The sequence below is a fragment of the Trachurus japonicus genome, chromosome 15 (assembly GCF_045865225.1).
Source record: "Trachurus japonicus isolate A0001 chromosome 15, Traja_1.0".
Lineage (NCBI taxonomy): Eukaryota > Metazoa > Chordata > Actinopteri > Carangiformes > Carangidae > Trachurus > Trachurus japonicus.
In genome coordinates this window covers 6,958,514-6,976,837 of record NC_140921.1, presented here as the reverse complement: position 1 = coordinate 6,976,837, position 18,324 = coordinate 6,958,514, and the positions used below count along the sequence as shown (strand labels likewise).

The window sequence follows — 18,324 nt, the reverse complement described above, 5'->3', positions numbered from 1 at the left end:
CCGCGGTCACAACTAGTGTCTCTTTGACCTGCACATACAGAAGGGAACAGCCACTGGGCTAAAACGGGGCTGTATATACACTAAAAAATGGGTATTTAATTGTTCTAAAATTTGAGTTTGGCACCTGAAAGGAACACTCTACAGGAGGTTGATTAAGTTTGTGATTTATTTTCATGAGTAACATAACGTTTCTAAAATTATAAAAATAAGTATTCATACTTGTTGTATAATCACACATACAAACTACCAGGAAAAAACCTTTCTTTGTGAGGACCACCTTCGCTGTCTCTACCACCTTCATCGCCTTCATTGTCCCCGATGATGTCATCATCTCCCTCAGCTTGACTGTCTTCCTCGTCTTCGTCATCTCCATCATCCTGCTCACCTTCGTCCAGCTCTAGGTCCAATTCATCTACAGAAAAGCATATTTGATGCAAAAAATAAATATCATTGTTGTTGCAGGTCTGTACTTCTGACATGTTATTTTTGGTATAATTTACCAAAACACTACGGCATATTTACTTTATACAGTATATTCCAGGGCTGTATTTACATCCTACCAATTCAGAAAATGAACAAAATGCTGCATACAACTTTGTTACTTTTATCAGTCTCACTCATTTGTTGAATTTATACCAGGGGTCTCCAACCTTTTTTCCTCTGAGAGATACTTTTGGAAATTGAAAATGGCCGAGAGCTACACTGTAACATTAACTCTTTACGTTCGTAAAATCTGTCTTTCCCACTCTTCATGAAAATAGTAGCCTATTTAAGCCTCTATAATACACAATACTAAAATTTTCTACTCGATATCAACACTCAGGAATCTCTCTCTCTCTCTAACGTCCTCTCCCACTACAGCTGAATTCTTCTAGTACCTCCTCAGTGGGGCGGGGTTGTGGCGGGGCGATGGCGGGTCCACATTGTCTCTCTTTTTTTCGAGCCTCTCATCAGCAGAGGAAACATGATCATCTAGTGCTCCCCATCCTAGGCAGGAAAAAAGAAACCTTTATATTAAACCAAAAGAATCCATAACTGAAATGTGTTAGTGTTGAATTGTGACATGAACAAAGTCAGTTAAAATGGTATAATAGACAATTTCCATACCAGGACAAGGAAAATTGGAAATGTGGAATATAAAGTTTTAACCATGTCACTACACTATAATATATTGATTAAGCACATGTCTGTAATGTTAAACTTAACATCTTAAAAACTATGAAAACTGAACAACAAATATATCTTGATTTTTAAATAACTAGAATATAATAGGGACATAACGGTATCAGTAATACCAAAAGTCACGATAAGAAAAGTGACTCAATATTATCGTGGGCATGTACAATAAGAAATTATGGTGCTTCTGGTAAATACTGCAGTTTCAATGTGAGACGGTTGTCCATGTCTCGCGTCAGCCGACTGTTAAAGGATTAGTTGGCTAGTTGGCTGGGGTCACGGAAATAAAGCGTTTTGCTTCTCAAAACAATATGCGTTCAAAAGAGTGAAAGTTGGACCCACAGCTATTGACCGCTTGCAGCTACGTCACAATTAGAACGTTACGCGAGAGGCGACGCCATGACGGACGGCAGAAAGTGCTCAGTGATAATGTACTGTGTATGGGTGCCGTCCAACTATGTGGCTCAATCACTTCACACTACAACCTCACAGCATTATCACTTATTTAAAATAGAATATCTACTCATCCGTTGCAATATTCTGTTTGTTTTTTTGTTATTCACCGTAGAATATCTCAGTTTTCTGTGCTTTTTCCACTGCTAAGGAGTTAACGTCAGTCAGTGCCACACTCCCCATACAGCAGCTGCTGCTGTCTTTGCTGCTGCTAACTACAGTTAACGGACCTGGAAATTAAAACCTGGTCCGACCCGTGGGTGTTGAAGACCTGACCCGACGTCTGTATAATTAGTGATCATTCTCTGATTAAACCCGGCTGAAAAATAAAAGAAAACAGGAAGCCGTCTGTAGGAGCCATGAATTGGGTTTTCTGTTAGTTAAGTTTAAGGGTTGTTTTGGTGTTGTTTATTTTGAATATGATCTAGTTTATGTTATTATTTCAGTAGCGGGTCACGTCATTATGGGCGGGGTTTAGCACTTATGTTCACCTGTTGCTTTTCCTTTGTTTCAGAGAGAGAGAGAGAGGGGGTGAGCGTGGGTTGCCTTACTTTTTGTTGACCGCTATAGTTACGCTATTTTTTGGATTACTTTGCCTTAGTTTGTACACTTTATTATGAGTTAACCTATTTTGTTGGGTTAATAAACACTTTGATCTTTAGTTCTGAATCTCAGTGAGTTTCTTTTTGATAGCGCGTCTGACAACCGGCCCATGCTTAGTCTCTCAGCGGCTCTTTTGGCTTAAGTCGCTACATTTTGTCAACAAAAAAGGCATTAATCACAAACATCAAGAGACGGATCAGCGGAGCCGAAATCAAGAGGACGAAAAGAGGAAGAGGACGATATAAACAGAAACCGGAGAAAAGGCACGGAGGTAGGCGCTGGCTGTGAAACAGTTTAAGGAGCCGCTGCGAAAGCGAACTACAGCCAGGTAAGTCCACCTGTGGATGTGCGCATTGAAGCCGTGGATCAATGGAAAGATCGCGGCGTGCATATTGACTGTTGTTGTTCATTGGGAACGATTGCCTGGTTAATGGAGGATTGGATTCCTCAGCGCAGTGCATCCGATGCCGAATTATCTCCAAGCTGTAAATGTGACTCTTCACTCTGTCTCTGAAGTTGATGTCGCTCCGCTGCTGTGCGTAATGTGGATGATGTTTGTTGAATGAATTTCGCTTCTGTTCTGTGGATGTGTCTCAGGTGCACAAATAATATCTTGTGGAAAATCAAGGAAAATGAGTGAAATAAATGCTGATGTTGAAATGGAGTGTGGGAAAAGACAAAGCAAACTCACAGCCAAGGCATGGGCAAATAAAATCGAAAAGCTTCAACATGAACGTAAAATCACTGTGAATAAAATGAAAGCACTAATACCAGAAATGAAAGCCCTGATGAAAACAAAGGAAAATGTTTCACATGTTCAATCTCATTTTGACAAATTAAAACAACTGTGTGAAAATGCCATGATGTCACATGATGCTTTGGTTGCTTTGCTCATGGAAGATGAACAAAAAAGACAGAATGAATGGTTTTCCAGCATCATGAAATACAGCCACACATTTAAGGAGGATGTTGTTAAGTGGCTGAGTGAGCCAGAGAAATCACAACAAAATGGCATCCTCAATCCATCTCATTCTGATTCAGCTGCTGCATTAAATGAGGAAGTGTTTCAGTGTCCAACACAGGATGAACCTCAACTTCCAACTCAACCTGCACCAAGACTCAGTACAGAGGAAATGCAAATTGACATAAAACCAAGTGACAGTGTGTCAAACGTGGGAAGCAAAAACTCTGCTACTGGAAGAGGGTCTGCTGTTTCTACTGCTTCTTCTGCACGTCTGATAGCAGAGGCTGACCTGGCAGCATTAATGGCAAGACAGAAATGGTTAAAGGACAAACATGAACTTGAGGAACAAGAGGAACGCCTGAAAAGGAAAAAGGAGCAACTTAAAATGGATGAAGACATTGCGGCACACATGGCAAAATTAAGTGTGCTGAGGTCTCAGAGCATCATAAGTGGAAAGAGCTTCAGGTCAAGGGTTTCTGATGGAATGAACTCTTATTTGGAAAAAGAAAAATCTAAACCAAGAGCTCTTAATGCAGATGCAAACTCATTTATTCCACAAATGTCTGTGAAACAAAGGGAAACTAAACATGACTGCTTGGATCCAGGAACAAGGCCTAAAGAAAATACTGCACCTTCATTCATTCACTGTGAATCTGTGTTATTGCATGAACCCAAACATCATTCAGTGAAACGTAACACCAATGATGAGACACACACTCGATATGGAAACACCTGGAACGCAGGATTTGGGTCAACAGATGATAATCAAAACAATATTCTGGGAATTATGAGAAAGCAAAATGAAATAACAACTCTTTTAGTCCAACAGCAATGCCTCTCATCATTACCCAAAAGAGAAATTCCAGTTTTTGAAGGTAATCCATTAAAGTATCATGCATTTATGAAAGCTTTTGAGAATGGTGTGGAGAGAAACACTGACAACTGTAGCGACAGACTCTACTTTCTGGAGCAGTACACTAGTGGCCATCCTAAGGAACTGGTGAGAAGCTGCCAGCAGCTCATCCCAGAAAGGGGCTATGTCAGAGCTAAAGCATTGTTATGTGAGCACTTTGGAAATGCGCAGAAAATTGCCTCTGCGTATGGACAAGGCTCTGTCATGGCCGCCCATCAAGCCAGAAGATGTCCAAGCTCTCCAGGACTACAGTCTGTTCCTCAGAAGCTGTTCTAATGCTATGGAAGGAGTGGAATATTTGCATGAGCTTGATCTTCCTGCCAACATGCTTGCTATTATAAGGAAACTGCCTTATAAATTGCGAGACAAGTGGAGAACTGTAGCCTGTGAATTGCAGGAGAAACGCAACATGAGAGCCACGTTCAGTGACATCACCAATTTTATTGAAAGACAAGTGAAAATCTTAACTGATCCAGTGTTTGGGAACATACAGGATGCGCCCTCAGCGACAGTTAATAAATGCATGAACAAAGTCAGACCACAACATCGTTCTGGACATGAAGGAGCAAGCTTTGCCACCACGGTGTCTCCTGTGAACAAAGCTCAACCAGTAACTGAAAGAAAGGAACAAACCTTGACAACAGGGAGGACATGTCTGTGCTGTGGAGGAGGACACGCCTTGGATTTGTGCCCTCAGTTGGAGAAAAGAACTCACAAAGAGAAGATAGGCTTCTTAAGGGAAAATGGTCTCTGTTTCGGCTGTCTGTGTATTGGACACATCAGCAAATATTGCAGAAAACGGATCTCCTGTGCAAAATGTGGTCTCCAACATCCAACCATACTTCACATTCCTCCAAAAGAAAAGGAAAATAATTCCTGTGAAGAGGAAAAAGAATCAGAGGTTGCAGTAGATGACACCTTGGTATCAAGTGGGCTCACCGGGGCTGGTGACAGTGAATGTAAACTTCCCATTGTTCCTGTGCAGGTCAGGTCCAAGAAAGGAGGCAAGATCATCACCACCTATGCTTTCTTGGATCAGGGAAGTACAGCAGTCTTTTGCACAGAGGGACTGATGCACAAATTAGGCCTCACAGGAAAAAGGTCACACATCCTCTTGAGAACCATGGGCCAAGAGAAGATTGTGAGTAGCCATGTTGTCTCAGGACTTGACGTTGCTGGTTTAGGAAGTGACAACTTTTGTGAACTGCCAAAGACTTACACACAGGAGCGTATGCCCGTCCACAGGGGGAACATTCCCACGGAGAGGGATCTTCATGGATTGTCTCATTTGAGATCTGTGTATCTGCCTGAGATAGATGCAGATGTGGAACTGCTGATTGGAGCGAATGTTCCTAAAGCTTTGGAACCACAGGAAGTCATTCACAGTGTAAATGGTGGACCTTATGCAATCAGGACAAGGCTGGGCTGGACTGTGAATGGACCCGTAAAAGGAGATTGTGAAAAACAAGAATTATCAGTAAATGGAGTCTCAGTTGTGAATCTGGAGGAAATTCGGCAACAGTTCAAGATGGATCTTCCTGAACGCAACATGGATGAGCAATCAAGAGAAGAGAAGTATGTGGAGTTGGTCACACACTCGTCAAAGAAAGTGAATGGTGATTACAAGATTACTTTACCGTCAAGGAACCAGGAACTCAGTGTGCCAAATCATGTGAAAATTGTCGATCAGTGTGCTTCATACCTGAAGAGGAGGCTTCATAAGGACTTAGCATCCCATGCAGACACTGTGCTCAGTCCAGCAGAGGTCAAGAGGGCGGCAGCGGTGAGTGCTCTGCAGGCTGCGGAGGAGGTTGATGCTGCGACTCACGTGATGAAACGTTTCTCATCTTGGACTCGTCTGGGGAGCATCTGCCTCAACCGACCAATAACAAGGATCTGCCTACCACAGGGAGCTGAAGCTGGATGAGGAGCGGATGCTGCACAGTGACACTTTGACTCGTTTGACTTGAACTTTTGACTCACAGACTTTCCACAGAATTGTGGTTTTGATGGACTCTGACAGTCAAGAGACATTTGACTTTATTGACTTGTGACACAAGAAGAACAGGAAGAAGGAAGAAAGAAGACAAAAATATGCATTATGAATTTTGAATGTATAGCATATTGGTTCGTGTCTCCTATTAATATGAATATGGGTAATTATTATGTGTAATAACTTAATAATTAGGGGCTGGTATGTAGGAGCCATGAATTGGGTTTTCTGTTGGTTAAGTTTAAGGGTTGTTTTGGTGTTGTTTATTTTGAATATGATTTAGTTTATGTTATTATTTCAGTAGCGGGTCACGTCATTATGGGCGGGGTTTAGCACTTATGTTCACCTGTTGCTTTTCCTTTGTTTCAGAGAGAGAGAGAGAGGGGGTGAGCGTGGGTTGCCTTACTTTTTGTTGACCGCTATAGTTACGCTATTTTTTGGATTACTTTGCCTTAGTTTGTACACTTTATTATGAGTTAACCTATTTTGTTGGGTTAATAAACACTTTGATCTTTAGTTCTGAATCTCAGTGAGTTTCTTTTTGATAGCGCGTCTGACAACCGGCCCATGCTTAGTCTCTCAGCGGCTCTTTTGGCTTAAGTCGCTACACCGTCTTCGTTGTAATCGCCGCGATCCGCCGGCGGCAACTACGTTGTGACGGTGCTATGTTTAATACTAGCGTTAGCTGTTGTTAGCCACAGCATGTAGCTCAGCTAGTTAGCTTCAACTGTGTTTACATCGACTACACACTGTAGATAAACTAACTTATAATGGCATCGATAATGTGTCTGTATCTTCACACTGGTCCTGTTGCTCATGTAACCCCGCTGCCAGTGGCCAGCCCCCGGTTCTTAGCAATAGACCAGCAAGGACAGTTTTAAGGACCAATAACCGGTTCTTAAGCGGTGGAAAAGCAAAGATCCGGTGCTAGTCAGGCTCTGGCTCCGAACCAGCACTGGAACCAGCTCAGTGGAAAAGGAGGGGAAACCCTACAACCCCGGTATGTCACAAAACTATAACGCGGCCATTCAATTACATTGACGTTCACTGTTCTTTTGCCGTCTATCATGGCGTCCGCAGCTACCGCGAGTGGAACGTGACGTCACGTGCAAGGGGTCAATAGCTGTGAGAGACAGGGTGACCAGGTGATGATCAGTAATGCAGCGCAGTGCGTGATAGAAGATCAGCCCGACAAATGTATACAGACTATCAGACAATCAGTACGATTATTTCCACTGTGCTCTGGCTCAGCTGACCGGTGGTCAGATGGCGGTTATAGATCTTCACATGTTGAACTCTTTTAAACAAAGGGCAGCCAAACGCCAGGCTAAAGAGAGAGAACTAGCGAGGCTCCTCTGTTCTTTTATTTTTTTCCAGCAGCACTGTCCGGTGCAGGTGATGCACGCTGTCTGTCTGTGTATGTTTGTCCGTCTGATCTTCCACCATGGACTGTGCTGCAACAATCACCCATCACTCTTTCTGCTCTAACCTCTTTTATACAGTCTATAGCTCTAACTCCATCTGGCGAAGTTCAGCATTACATAGCCTATTGAGGTTCATAAAGCTCTCCCTTTAGCTCTGTGCTAAAACAAGGGATGGCTTCATCACTTGTGTCATAATCAGATATGATTGAAACAGCAGTGAAACAGCTGATGGAAACGTGCACAGCTGTCTACAGGTGGCAGCGTGCAGTGATGCGATGGGAGAGAAAGTAGCACCAAGTGATTGCGAGGTCTGAGAGGAGCTCGTTTTTTTTTTCCGACTTATAATGAACACACCATAAGTGTCGGGAGTCACTGTCGGGATGCGAGTAACAGCTGTAAACTCGTCCCTCTGCATATTAACAATGAGCCTGTCTGTCTCTCTGCCGGTGCCGCGGTCACACTGTGTGTTACAGGATTTATTAAAACACACAACGTAGTGTACGGATTGTTTGACAGTTTGTTTTGATACTACATGTTTTACCCGGTTTCTCTGTGTCCACTGCTATTTGATTTGCCACTCAGGCCTAGTCCACACGAGCCCGGGGATTTTTGAAACCAGAGTTTTGCTCCGCGTCCACACGAGTGGTGTAATAAAAACACTCCGTACACACGCAACTAGGGATGCACGATAGTTATCGGTCCGATAATTATCGGCCCGATATCAGGAAATTATGACGTCATTTCGATAAATCCGATATCATAACTTATCGGCCCGATAAGATTTATTATATATTTTTTGTCAGCACTGCGGTATGGGTCCTTTTTTTTTTTTTTTACCAAGCGCTCTCACTCAGAGCGCTCTGCTCTGCTCCTACATGAGACCTGCAGCCTGCAGTGAATGCTGCGTTCAGGTGGCCTCCCTATAATCAGAAAAACAATTTTCTGACTGAAATCAGAATAGTCCCTCATTTCGTCAACTCGGTCATCATTTTGGTAGTTGCCGACTTGACTTGACTTGTCCCAATTACCCTTATTACACATAAACCATAGAAATATGAACATAAAAAGGTCTGAAGAACGGCTCGCAAAACGGGAACAGGGAACTTCTGTCAACACGTGAACGCAGCACAGCGTGCGTACTGGGTTTGTAAACACAGAACATGACGGCGCTAATGTGGGGCGGTAATAAAGAAGACAGTTCGCTGAATATCTGTAATAAATGTTCGGCGCGCCGTATTAAGTTTCGCCACGCGCGCTGCTGTTATGCATGCGCGCTTCTCTGTGGTGTGTGTATGTGTGTGAGAGGATGCGGAGATGAATGAAGGCGCTCGTCCGACGGGGGGGGGGGGGGGGGGGGGCGGCGGCGGCAGCGGCGAATATCGCTACATTTTTAATTTTTTTAAGACGTTAGTTTAGGCAGCAGCTCATTGTTGTTAAAGGGATAGTTCAACATTTTGGCAAATTGGCCCATTGCCATAATTGCTATAGTCATAGCAGTAGGTTCGTTACCTTTAATTGTAGGTGTAAGCTATTTTTAGTACAGCGGAGCGCAGCAGCAGGCTGCTCAGAGCTACGCTATGGAGGCTAAGGGAATTTCTTGGTTTCCCTCATTAAACTCATCAAATACAAAATCCCAAAACTCCACAGCGCTTTTGTAGACAAGTTGTGACCTGCACAACCACCACGCTATGAGATAATGACGGAACGATACGAAACGGAGCCGTTTTCGAGGTAAATTCATACAAAACCGCTGATGCGCGTTGCGTTCAGGGACAGTTTTTCAGCAAGCAGTCTCCATATTTACCCTGTATTTACCTCGAAAACGGCTCCGTTTCGTATCGTTCCGTCATTATCTCATAGCGTGGTGGTTGTGCAGGTCACAACTTGTCTACAAAAGCGCTGTGGAGTTTTGGGATGTTGAATTTGATGAGTTTAATGAGGGAAACCAAGAAATTCCCTTAGCCTTATAGTGTAGCTCTGAGCAGCCAGCTGCTGCGCTCCGCCGTACTGAAAATAGCTTACACCTACAATTAAAGGTAATGAACCTACTGCTATGACTATAGCGATTATGGCAATGGGCCAATTTGCCAAAATGTTGAACTATCCCTTTAAGGCGGCCGCCTTAACAGGAAAGCGCTGCGGGAAACCCTGTGTTTGAAAGGCTTGTTAATAGAATATCTTCATTTAAAGAGTCAAAACTGTTTTTGGTTTGTTTATAGTATTGATGTCATGATATATGTTAGGTCCTCACTAGTCTTCCAAGTATGTTATCGGTTATCGGTATCGGCCTTCGGAAGCAGAAAGTTATCGGTTATCGGTATCGGTTTCAAAAAAATGTTATCGTGCATCCCTACACGCAACCGTGGAATCCGCTACCAAGTGACGCAATGCACGTGTAATATGCCACAACCATAGACTGTGGCGATGTAAGGTAACAACTTCAGCTTTTCACTTCCCTGTCCTTCCTCTCTCTCTCTGCCCGTTTTAACTCCATCTGGCGAGGTTCAGCATCACATCAGGTACATTAAGGTCTCCATTTGGCTCCGTGCTAAAACAAGGGATGGCTTCATCACTTGTGTCATAATCAGATATGTTTATGTGAACTATCCGAGCAGTAAACTCAGTGAAACAGCTGATGGAAACACACAGCCATCTACAGGCGGCAGCGCGCAGTGATACGGAGGGAGAGAAAATAGCACCAAGCGATTGCGAGGTCAGACTTTTTCGTGGACAACGGTTTTGTGATGCAAATGTATCACTCTTTTGAACGCATATTGTTTTGAGAAGCAAAACGCTTTATTTTCATAACCCCAGCCACCTAGCCGGACTGCATTAGTCAACACCAAAACCAGACCGGAACTCTGCTGACGGGACGCAGTCCGGGGAAAGTCACTGTCACAGCACCTAACTGGTGATGGGGACGCCACATAGATTCATGTCAAAAGACCCGAACTATCCCTTTAATCCTTTGGCTACTGGCAAAGGGGCTGTGAGCGACTGGTAGCTCGCGAGCAACGTGTTGGAGACCCCTGCTTTAACATAATCTTTAATATAATCCATAACCAACCTCTGCATCCTAATCTGTGAAGTATGAGGGCTTTGTCAGAAAGGTGTCCTCATAATTCAGGTGTGTCAGGTGAACATCTGACACACAGCACAGTTTGCTGCCTGATCAACATGAAAGGTGGGGGAGGGGACTGTCCTTGCAGGACACTGTGTCCTCACAGTCCTGCGCTGTGTCAGGTAGTTAACAACATTCAACAGTGTATGGACTCGTGAGCACTGTCATAGAACAGATTTATGATTGGATGTAAAAGCATGTCATCACAAGAGTACAGTCAACTTACAGAGTTATCCTTCGATGTTGCAGGATTGGAACCGACCCGTCATCCGGTCATCACTTCCACCAGCAGCTTCCTGTATGTGTGTGTGTGAGAATGACAATAACAAATCTGAGATTACTTTAAGCAGAAACAATACTCTTTCATTCCAAAAATCATCAGTAATGACACCGCCATGTTTACTGCAGAAATGTCAGTACTACAATAAAGACCTGAAGGATCCAAAGCATTTCTAACATATTAAAGCAAGTAACTGTGAAGGTACAAAGCACAACTTGCCTTTTCTGATGCTGCCTCGCTTTCATTGGCCTTCAGCCTTCAGGTCACATGGTGCTTCACAGGGTTCCTGAAATTGGACAGAGGAAATGTAGTGTTGTCTCATCACGCCATCACTTAGTGGTCATGTAAAAGAAGACATGAAAAATTTGTCATGTGCAGATGTACACATGCCTACAATGACCAGGCTGGCCATCTACTACACCTAATGCTGTGAACCTGTTCAATATTCATTCATTAAATATCACACCCAAGAGCGGCAACAGCACCCACTGATCTGTATCGAGACTGTTGTTATTCCTTCACCCGGGTCAAAGGATGCTGTGTGTAAAACCACGCTGTGGTGCAGACGATGGCCTTGCGACAACCTCGCCCCCGCTGAGGAGGAACTAGAAGAACTCAGCTGTAGTGGAAGAGCACCTTTACTGAGCCCAGCTGTGCCGTGCCGTGACTGTGTAGTCGAAAAGCGCCACAAGTCTCCTGAACCCTCCACTTGCAGTTGACTTGAAAATCGTCACTTACGCTGATTTTAATCTAAGTCCTCACAGGTGGAAGAATAGCTAAATGCACACAGGTTCCCCACACACTGTAATGATTGCTGCTTTAGGTTTTCCTGCAACAGTGAGGACTTAGACTAAAAACACAGTCTAAGGGCGCTTTCACACCTGACCATTTGTTCCGAAACAGGGAGCGTTTACGTCATATATCGGTTCGTTTGGTCAGATGTGAACACAGCAATCGCGCTCGATGCGGAACAAAACAAGCGGGCCGAGATCGCTTGGGAGAGGCGGTCTCGGCTCGTTTCCATCCGAGCCCTGGAGCGGTTCGTTTGTAGTGAGAACGCAACCGACACATGTATCGGAACAAATTGACTGGTTACCTGGCAACCGGAGGAGGAGGACCACGGGCAACTGCCCCAAAAACATAATGGAGCATCAGCAGCGTGTCGTCTTGGCCTTAAAACAGGAAAGCCGGTGGCCAAAAGAAAAGAAAGACGCAAACTCAAGCCACGAGTCCACCAGCCTTTCCAAGCTGACCCGCGGCGATCAGCACCGGGCAGAGCTCCGCAAACAACCCCTATAACTAGTCATGCTACGGTGCCCGTTTACTAGAAGAAAAAAAGAGTCAAACTGTAGGGTGTTAGAGCAGTGGTTCTCAACCTTTTTGAGTCGCGACCCCCAATTTCACATGCACTGCTGTCCGCGACCCCCCGCCCCAACACACAAACACACACACGCTGGTGTGAACGCATGATGGATAAAGCGCAGCGCTGTCCGCGGTGGTTTTTTTTTTTTTTGCCTTTTTAGTTCTTGATCCCTGCACTGAAAAAAATAATTGGCTGCTGTAGTTTTGTCTCCATGGCCAATATTCCGACCTGGAGGTTTTCATCAGGGCAAAAGAACAAAACAAAGCGACGGAGTTTAAATAGATGCGGCTGGCGAGTTGATGCGGTGTCCACACACCCAGGCTGGTTTATGTGACATGCGAGGACCTGTCGGCGCAGGAGCGAGTGGAGCGTGGATGCAAGCCAATCTCCTTCAACCATGCACGGAAAAGGGGAATGACAAGAAAAGTTTTTCTAATTTATTAAGAAACAATGCCCAGGTCAGCAATGCATGCCAAGAAACATGTCGTTCATTCGCCCCCTCCAGCCACATCAACTGGGGTCGGGAGGGACCCCAAGGTTGAGAATGGCTGTGTTAGAGGACAATTCATCTGACATAACTATGACACCTGAAACTGAAAACACAGCTTGACCAACACAACCTGACCACCCCTCTCCCTGTCTCTCTCTCTCTCTCTGTCTCTCTCTCTCTCACGGGCAGTGACACGCTCTGTCATTCATTCACGTGTCAGCACTGAGACAGCGGACAGCACGCTTGGTCACTAGCTAATAATAATAATAATAATAATAATAATAATAATAATAATAATAATAATAATAATAATAAATAATAATGTAGCCTATTAGACTACATTTGTAGCTATAGCACATTATAGGCATACTTCAAGGTCTCGCCCCAGCCATAAACCAGTCAGCTTGGGCATTTTTTTTAATTGAACTTAAACTAAATACTCGTCTGCCCAAATATTAATAAGAAATTGAACCTCCTCACTACTGCAAGTCAGCCCGCGGTTCATTGTTGCCATTGTTGCTGATCAGCTGATGGGGTGTTGTTAGGGCCGTTGCTATGGCGCTGTACCGCTTTAGAATCATGCAATGTGAACACAAACGGCCCAGAAAAAAGAACGCAACAGTTGTATCGGTTTAGTTGCTGAATCGGAACAACTACAGGTGTGAAAACGCCCTAAGTGATGCTTTCAATTGTGGTGATTGCAGGAGGCTTGGATGAAGTTACACAAGCAGTTCGGAGCCATTTTAAGATTTTCAGGGGCTGGTTTACTACTTCTTTTTTTGTTTTACAGAATTGGTTTCCTTTGATATTTCAGAAAGTGTTGGTGGATTAAAAAAACTTCTTAGATAATGAGGATAATGATGTTAGTATGTGAACCGCTGTGTGCGAATGTGGGGTAGGGGGTTGGCTAACGTCACATGAGAGCGCACGTCATCCACCCTCATCCTCAAGTGGATGACGTGTCGTGTGCTTCCCCCTCTTGATGCTCTATGGTCTGTTTCCAATATCCATGTGCCTTTCAATTAACTATTCTTTATTGAATCAATTACTCTTAGTATTAATAGCCTTTGTGTTTTTTCAGCTACTTTTATTAGAAACTAACTTCTTAATTCTTTACTTTTACACCAGGCTACAATTTTAAAGGGATAGTTCAATATTTGCCTATTGCCACAATCCATATAGTCTTAGGAGTAGGTTTGTTACCTTTGTCTCTGCAAGCTGGTTTGAGATCGGCGGGGCAGAGACGAGGTACATGGTACCTTCCGCTTTCCTCAAATACGCAATCTAACAACTCCAAAATGCTCTGGTGGACAAGTTGTGACCTGCACATTCACCACGCTATGAGATAATCATGTATAATTATGTGACATTACAACACATGAAGCAAATACTATGAACTACTTGCACTTTTAAAGTGGAAATGAAGCAGCCAGCCAATTTAACATAATTCATTAAATGGATTCCCAGTGTGCTTAAAATTAGGCAAACTAACACATGAAACACAAGCATTTAGGAGAAACTGGGAGTTAAAAATTGCATGTTTTAGCTAGTGCGCCGCCATCTTGTCGTTCGACTGTCCGTGACGTCACAGGGTTGGTTGCCTGGGTTGGCTGACAGCCACAGACAGTGAAAGTGAAGGACATAGCTACAGACAGAGACGGTAAAACATGAAACTGTGGAGGCACTGGATTAGAAGAGACTCAGAGGAGACCTCTACTGTGTTGCTCCTTCTGTGAACTAGTTTTACAGTGTTAAAAACTAGAAAAAAACCTCTGTTTTCATTAACTGCCGCTAATAAGGAGCCACAGCAGCAGCGGAGCTGTTAAGACTCCTCTGCTGATCTTGGTGTGATCATTTCTACAGCATGTTTACATCCAGTCTGGATGTGATCCACAGGAAACTTCTGATCAACCCTGAAAGTTGATCATTCACCGGATCAACCAACAACAACCTGACGTTACTCCGACAGTTTTCAGTTTCTCTGCCTCAGCCCGTCCTCCCCCGACCGGCCCACGTTCACACCGTGATAAGCATCGGTCACCGCGGGGAGAGAGACTGGACCCTCTGGTCCCACACCGAGGAGCCTTCACAACCTCACACACACACACACAGCAGCGATCTGATGGCATCTGATGACATCGGTATTAACAGTAATAGCGCCCATCACCATAAAATAAGAAGGGAAAATGACTTCAAAATCTCTGATCTCATCCTCCACACCCAGCCCTCAGCAGAAGTATGAGGGCTTTGTCAGAAAGGTGTCCTCATAATTCAGGTGTGTCAGGTGAACATCTGACACACAGCACAGTTTGCTGCCTGATCAACATGAAAGGTGGGGGAGGGGACTGTCCTTGCAGGACACTGTGTCCTCACAGTCCTGTGCTGTGTCAGGTAGTTAACAACATTCAACATTATTCAAACTGAATGTTTCATATTCAAACAATAAATATGTCTTACCTTTACTCCAGGTGTCCAAATCAGTCAGCAGCAGCAGTCATCCAGCTCCAACTGTTTAATAATCCACCGATTATTCCCGTTTACATAGCGTTCCTCATCTATGGCAGCCAGCGTGGTGCTTCATTCATTTGCATTGTGTTGAAAAAAAGAAAAGAAAAAGTTTCAGCTAACGTTAGCTTTAGCTTCAGCTCCTGACAGGAGAGGCTGACAGAGGAGACGGTGGAGCCTCTCCGCTGTCGGTACCGAGTCCAGACCACGGTCCAGAGGACCAGACAGTCCGACACACCGCAGACCGTGTCCGTGTGGAAGTAACGTTGCACCGGGAGAAAACAAAGCGGTGGAACCGGACAACACAGGTCCGGTTGATCAGAAACACGGCTATTGCCGCTGCTAAAAAAACTTTTTTCAACACAATGCAAATGAATGAAACGCGCTGGCCGCGAGGAACGTGATGTAAAAGGGAATAATGGAGCTGGATGACTGCTGCTGCTGACTGATTTGGACACCTGGAGTAAAGGTAAGACATATTTATTGTTTGAATAGTCTTCTGCTGAGGGCTGGGTGTGGAGGATGAGATCAGAGATTTTGAAGTCATTTTCCCTTCTTATTTTATGGTGATGGGCGCTATTACTGTTACCGATGTTATCAGATGCCATCAGATCGCTGCTGTGTGTGTGTGAGGTTGTGAAGGCTCCTCGGTGTGGGACCAGAGGGTCCAGCCTGTCTCCAGACTGGATGTAAACATGCTGTAGAAATGATCACACCGAGATCAGCAGAGGAGTCTTGATAACAGCTCCACCGCTGCGGCGGCTCCTTATTAGCGGCAGTTAAAGAAAACAGAGGTTTTTTTCTAGTTTTTAACACTGTAAAACTAGTTCACAGAAGCAACACAGTAGAGGTCTCCTCTGAGTCTCTTCTAATCCAGTGCCTCCACAGTTTCATGTTTTACCGTCTCTGTCTGTAGCTAATGTCCTTCACTTTCACTGTCTGTGGCTGTCAGCCAACGCAGGCAACCAACCCTGTGACGTCACGGACAGAACTAATGCAAAACGTCAAACTAAACTTAACATTTCTCCTTAATGGTTACATTTCATGTGTTAGTTTGACAATTTTTAAGTACAGTGGAAAACAGTTTAATGACCTATGTGTATTTGGCTGGCTGCTTCACCTCCATTTTAAAATCCCTCCACTCAGCAGTCATGTCTGGAATAAAGTTTTGGCTGCATTTGCCTCGTAAACAACTCTGTGTCGTAATGTTACTTGATTATTTCATATCATGGAGAATGTGCAGGTCACAACTTGTCCACCAGAGCATAGGTACGGTGTGCCTCATCTCTGCCCGTGGATTTCAGAACATGCACTAGCAATTAAGGTAATGAACCTACAGCTATGACTATAGGGAATATGGCAATGTGCGAATTTACCAAAATGTTGAACTATCCCTTTAAGGTGACTACACTAGGAGAAACAAACATTAATATATTGGATGAAAAATGTACCTTTTATACTTGTTAATAAACCTTACCTCTAGGAAGGCTTTATCCTCTCCTTGAACAACATGTTCCAGTGCATCCTGGTCAGGAGTCTTTCTCCTCCTCCTCCTCCTCTTCTCAGTCATCTTTCCTGTAATAATGTCCAGATAATAACATACATTTTAAACAAGCTTTAATAATTGCCATGTTGCATTCACATTCATTTGAACATTGAAACTGTTGAGTGAGCTATAGCCAAACTGATGTGCCAAACTCACATCAGACATTCTCTCTCAACATTAAACACGTTTAAATCAGGTCAACTGGACTAGACTAGACACCAGACTAGTTTACACAAACGGATGAAGCATTTGATCAGGAAAAATAAGGAGGACTGGCTCATTGCTGTTTTTTTCTCAACATAATCACATGGCATTTGCATACAATCATTGCAGCATTTACAGCAAATTAAATAAACCTGCACAAGCTCAGCCCACAAACCTGAAGTTAACCCTCATTAACACAACGTCCATTTCCACCTCGATCATTCCCTGAATGTTTGATCATCAGAAAACGACATGTTATTTCTTCATTCACCTCCATGTTGCTCAGTCTCCCCTCCCTCCTCTCTGCAGCCTGATCTCATGTGAACCAGCTGACCCGACGTTACTTTAATGACGTTTCTCTCCGCGACTCCTCACCTAACAAACACATGGCTAATTTGCATATGATTGATTTTGCATTTACGGGAAATTATAACATTGCGCAGTTATATTCCACTAACCTGAAGTCTTCCTTCATTAACACTACGTCTATTTCCACCTCAGTCATTCACTGAATGTTTGTTATTCACCTCCATGTTGCTCAGAGCCCCCCTCCCTCCTCCTCCCTCCTCCTCCCTGCAGCTTGATCTCACGTGAACCAGCTGATCTGACTTTACTTTAATGACGTTTCTCTCCGCGAGGGCTTCACCCCACAAACGTACTACGAAAAGCTTAAAACTTGTTTCCACATGTCGCTGGGATGCATCAACTAGGAGACGGGCTGATGGACATTTTGTTTGGCTGAGCGAGACAGGCCTATGGAGAGAGGGAGAGAGCGACATTGAAAATCAATAAAAAGAGCGAGCGTCGATCAGAAGAAGAAAACAGCTAATCAGAGAAATGTACCGTAGTTTTCAGTTTGTTTGTCTTTCACAAGTGTCTCTGCTGTCTTCCAGTAAGGCAGGCAGGGTCCCCCTCTGTCTCAGCAGCCTGATCTGACATTAAACTCAGCTAAATGGCCGGACTGATCCAGACGGTCCAGGCTTCATTAACCATAGTTAGACCAGCTTGGCTTTTAATTTGCAGGCTCCCCGAGCAAACCCGACGCGATTTCAACTATGCTTTAATTCGTAAAATAGCTTGTAACTTGTATGCTTTCATTCATAGTTCAGGTAGCTCGGCTAAGAGTTTATACCCTGACCTAAAAACACGGCAGTAGGCTACCGTCGATATTTCAGCTCGGTAGAAGAGAATTAACAATGAGAGCGAACGACCATGACAATAACAAACCAACAATTTTCCAATAAGCAAACGTTAACTACTATTAAACATTAGATCCTTACCTCTTCGGC

The 18,324-nt window shown here is 44.0% G+C and overlaps 1 long non-coding RNA gene across 1 annotated transcript; it reads right to left on the bottom strand.

Moving 5' to 3' along the window:
• Positions 1-334: 334 nt before the first annotated feature.
• LOC146973122 (uncharacterized) lies at positions 335-16,862 on the bottom strand. Its single transcript, XR_015037698.1, has 5 exons — positions 16,763-16,862; positions 11,143-11,213; positions 10,874-10,939; positions 879-987; positions 335-412 (listed from the first exon to the last, which is right to left on the bottom strand). It is a non-coding gene; the product is annotated as an uncharacterized LOC146973122 (long non-coding RNA).
• Between the last annotated feature and the right edge of the window lie 1,462 nt (positions 16,863-18,324).